Source organism: Desmodus rotundus, chromosome 13 (assembly GCF_022682495.2).
Source record: "Desmodus rotundus isolate HL8 chromosome 13, HLdesRot8A.1, whole genome shotgun sequence".
In the NCBI taxonomy this organism is placed as follows: Eukaryota; Metazoa; Chordata; class Mammalia; order Chiroptera; family Phyllostomidae; genus Desmodus; species Desmodus rotundus.
The window spans coordinates 77,821,668-77,826,751 of NC_071399.1; the positions used below are offsets into that span (position 1 = coordinate 77,821,668).

The window sequence follows — 5,084 nt, forward strand, 5'->3', positions numbered from 1 at the left end:
TGTGTGTGCATTTGTACACTGGTTTATATCTGAATGACACAAATAGGCAGTTCTGGAGAGGAAGAAATGGCCGAAAGTACAAGATAAAGAGAGGAAAAGATGCAATGCAGGTAAGAAAATGAATGGAAACTAGAATGTATGTGCTGATATTTAGGAGTCCTCTTTTTCTCTGCGTAGTTTGTTGAGTAATTATTTAGTGTACAAAATACCAGGAACATCCCAAAGACATATTCAGTGTTCTGATGGCTCCTCCAAGGACAAAGCTCCAGGGAAATTGAAAGAGGAATTCAAAGAGATCCCGTCACTGTGTGCTGGTTATTACAGACCGTTCGCTACCTCAGAATTCTGTGCCAAGGCCACACCGCTCCAGCGAGACAGAAGAAATAATAGCACAGAACAATTGGAGATATAGATTGTGAATGAATTCTTCTATGAGAAAACAGGTTCACATAAAAGAAAAAAAATGAGGACATGCTGTTAATTTGGTGGAAAAAATGGTAACTTATGGGACCAATCGAGCAGATCCTTAAAGTGTCTGTTTCTGGATTGCTGAGGAAGAAATAGTCTTATTAGTTTATGGCAACACTTTAAAGTATCAGAAAACAGCATAGATTAATTGTTATAATGAGTAAAGTCTGCAAACCTGTCCTCAGTTCAGAAGAGAATGAAACTAGTGATGACTAATGCATGCATGCACACGTGGGCTTCCGGAAAGATGACTTTGAAGTAGATGTTAAAGAGCAGCACTTAGGGCAATCTGGGAGGACATCCAGCTAAGGAGGATAGAATTATAGAATTTTACTGCCTCCACCTTATCTTAGTAAGTAGATAGTTTTCCACTATCTGTTTGGAAATCAAAGCAACATTGAAGAGCAGATAGTTTATACAACATGAAGTCTATTGGAAATTTCTAACTGCTGTTCAATTACTTCATAAATATTAGCAACTATATCAGCTGTGAGATAAGATCTGCATTGGTTAGGAAAAAAGAATAAGAAAATTTTCTACCAGTTTCTGCCATCAAGGAGCTCGCGGTGTAATGGAGACTGTGAAAAATCAACCCCCAAATTGCATTGCAAGTAAAAATGCTATAAACACATACCAGAAGGGTGGAGTAAATGTTCCTGCGGCAGGGAAGGAGGCTGCTGTGCTGCAGATTTGGAGAAAGGCTACCAGCACAGGGGATACCTGTGGCTTGCTGCTGAATTGCAGGACTCTCCATAGTTCCAGGTACCTAGCAGGGGCTCATAGTTACCATGCGAAATAAATGAATGTATGGGCAGCTGCCAAGTAAGAGAGCTAAAATGGCAAAATTTTAAAGAATTTTTATTTGAAGCCCTGGCTGGTGTGGCTCAGTGGATTGAACGCTGGACTGAGAATCAAAGGGTTGCTGGTTCAATTCCCAGCCAGGGCACATGCCTGGGTTGCAGGCCAGGTCCCCAGTAGGGGGCATGTGAGAGGCAACTACACATTGATGTTTCTCTCCTCCTCTCTCTCCCTTCCCCTCTCTAAAAATAAATAAGTAAAATCTTTAAAAAATCTATACTTGCAGAAAAGAGGTTATGTGGTAGTGGTATGCAGAAGCAGCTTGCTGTCAAAATGAACAAAACACTGTAAGACAGGCATAAAAAAGAAAGCTGACATGCATAAGGAGCATCATTCAAGCACTGTAGGGTGGTTAGAGTGCATGCAGTAGTCCCCCTTTATCTACAGTTCTGATTTTTTAATTTAGTCTTATTGTATTTTTTCCATCACCTTTTAGTCCCCTTATACCTGTCCCCTGCCAGCAAGCAATCACCACACTATTGTCCATGTCCATGAGACTTTATCCTTTTTGCTCAATCCCTCCACCCCTAACTTCCCCCCACTAGCTGTCATGCCAATCTCCATCTATGAGTCCGTCCCCGTTTCCTTGTTAGTTCAGTTTGACTTTTGTGGTTTCAGTTCCTCAGTGATCAATTCCACCATGATCAATGATGGTCCAAACATATTAAACATGAAATTCCAGAAATAAGCAATACATTTTAAATTGCCTACTATTCTGACTAGCATGATGAAATCTCTCTCCAACCAGCTACATCCTGCACCCGATGTGATTCATTCATTTGTCCTGTGTCCACGCTGTAGAGGCTACCTGCCAATTAGTCACTTAGCAACAATCTCAGTCTTTGTGTTCAAGCAACACTTGTTTTACTAACAACGGCCCCAAAGGCAAAAGTAGTGATGATGGCAACTTGGATCCACCTGAGAGAAGCTCTAGAATGCTTCCTTTAAGTGAAAAGGTGTGTGCAGTATAATAAACTATTTTGAGAAAATGAGAGCCCACATTCACAAAAATTTATTGCAGCATATTGTTTTAATTGTTCATTTCACTACTAGGTATTGTTGATAATCTCTTACTGTGTATAAGTTATAAATTAAACTGTATCATAGCTACTTATGTATAGAAAACAATACAGACATACCTCATTTCATTACACTTCAAACTATTTTGCTTCTCTAATACTATGTGCTTTACAAATTGAAGGTTTGTGCCAACCCTGAGCACAGCAGGTCTATAAGCACCATTTTTACAACAGCTTTTTACAGAAGCACTTTGCACTTCTGTCTCGCACTTTGGTATTTCTCAAAATATTCCAAATTTTTAATTATTAGTACATGTGTTATGATCTGACGTCAGTGATATTCAAAGTAACTGTTTTGGGGTGACACAGACTGTGCTCATCTAAGGCAGCAAATGTGTTCAAAAAGTATATCTTAACAGCCTTATTGCTGGTATGGAGAAAGCTTTCGTGGTCTGGACAGAAGATCAAACCAGCCACATACTTCCCTTAATCGAATGGCTAATCCAGAGCCAGGCCCTAACCCTTCAGTTCTATGAAGACTGTGAGAGGTTAGAAAGCAATGGTAGAAAAGTGTAAAGCTAGCAGAGAATGGCTTCTAAGGATGAAGGAAAGAAGCCATCTCCATGACACGAAAATGCACGACGAAGCGCCCAGTGCTGACGTAGAAGCCGTGCCGAGTTATCTGGACCCAGCCAAGATCATTAATAAAGGTGGCTACACTGAACAGCAGATTTGCAATCAAAATGAAACTGCCTTGTATTGGAAAAAGTTGACACCCAAGGACTTTCACAGCTGGAGAAGAGAAGTCATTCCATGGTTTCAAAGCTTAAAGGACAGGCTGACTCTCCTGTTAGAAGCAAATGAACCTGGTGATTTTGTTAAAGACAGAATCGTTTACGATTCTGAAAATCCTAGAGCCCTGCATCACTTGGCTAAAACTACTCTGCCTGTGCTGTACAAATGGAACAACAAATCCTGGGTGACAGCACATCAATTTACAACATGGTTTACTAAATATTTTAAGCCCGCTGTTGCGATCTAGCGTTCAGGAAAAAAAATTCCTTTCAAAATATTACTGCATATTGACAATGCACCTGTTCACCCAGAAGATGGGGTTGTCTCTGATGGAGGCTGACAACAAGATTAATGTTGTTTTCATGCCTGCAAACCCAACCACCAACCACTCTCTAGCCCACGACTCCAGGATTCATTTGGATTTTCAAACCTTATTATTGAAGAGATACATTCCATTAGGCTGTAGCTGCCACAGATTGTGGTTCCTCTGATGGATCTTGGCAAAGCAAATTGAAAACCTTCTGGAAAGTACTCAGTGTTCTAGATGCCATTGAGAGCATCTGTGATTCACGGGAAGATGTCGAAATATCCCCATGGACAGGAGTTTAGAAGAAGTCGATTCCAGCCCTCACTGACTTTGGAGGCAGAGGAAGTAAGTGCGGATTGGGGTAGAAATAGCAAGAGAACTAGAATCAGAGGTGGAGTCTGGATGTGTGACTGCATCGCAGCAATCGCATGGGAAACTGAGGGATGACGAATTGCTTCTCCTCAGCACAGAAAGTGATTTCTTCAGATGGAATCAACTCCTGATAAAGAGACTGTGAAGACTGTTGAAATAACAACAAAGAATTTAAACTATTACATAAAATTAGTTGATAAAGTAGTGGCAGGGTTTGAGAGAACTGACTTTAGTTTTGAAGGAAGTTCTACTTCGGGTAAAACACTATCAAACAGTGCCACATGCTACAGAGAACTCAGCAGTGAAAGAAAGAGTGAATCCATGTGGATAATATGGCTGTTGTCTTTGTTTACAAACTTGCCACAACCACCTCGACCATCAGCGACCACCACCCTGATCAACACTGAAGTCACACCTTCTACCAGCAAAAATTTGTGGCTTACTGAAAGCTCAGATGATGGCTAGGATTTTTTAGCAATAAAGTATTTTTAATTAAGTTATATACACTGGATATTTTAGACATAATGCTATTGAATACTTAATTGACTATAGTATACTGAAAGTTTTACATGCACTGGAAACCCCCCAAATTTGTGTGACTCCCTTTAATGAAATATTTACTTTAAGACAGTGGTCTAGAACTAAACTTACAACTTCCCTGAGGTGTTTGTGCATAGGACTGGGTATTATCCATCATTGTAGGCATTGACTGAGGGTCTTAGAATATACCTTCCCCATTGCTAAAGGAGTATACTGTAAGCATTTTTTAATTGAAGAGTAGAGAAATGTAGCTGAGATGTGTTAAATACAGAGGCAAGGTCTCAAAGAGCTTTTTTAACCATGATTCAGATCTTTCTCCCCCCAGAAAGCAACCCAGAGCCAGTAAAAGTTTCACTGCTGAAGTGACATGATTAGATTTTAAATTTAGAAAGATCACTGTGAGTGTAAAAGTGATCGCAGATTGGAAGTCTTCAAACCCGAAGACCGAGATAAGAGTTCTGAGCAGTTATAGTAGTGTAGATTAAGAATGAAGGCTGAAATATCAGTGACAAAGAGCGAGTAAAAGAGGGGAGATGCAGTAGAGCTCATCTTGTCATAGGAAATGAGAAAAGGAGATATGCTTCTGACTCTGGAGTCTGGGGAATAGCTTGACATTATTCAAAATACAGACGTCAGACATCATGAATGAAATATTGGCGTTTGGGATAGTTTCGTTTTGAACATAATAATGTTGGAGTACCTGTGGATATTCCAAGTGAAGATTC

General features: G+C 40.1%; 1 pseudogene; it reads left to right on the forward strand.

Annotated features, from left to right (window-relative positions):
• Nucleotides 1-1,039: 1,039 nt before the first annotated feature.
• Nucleotides 1,040-4,284, forward strand: LOC139440495 (tigger transposable element-derived protein 1-like; annotated as a pseudogene).
• The last annotated feature ends 800 nt before the right edge of the window (nt 4,285-5,084 follow it).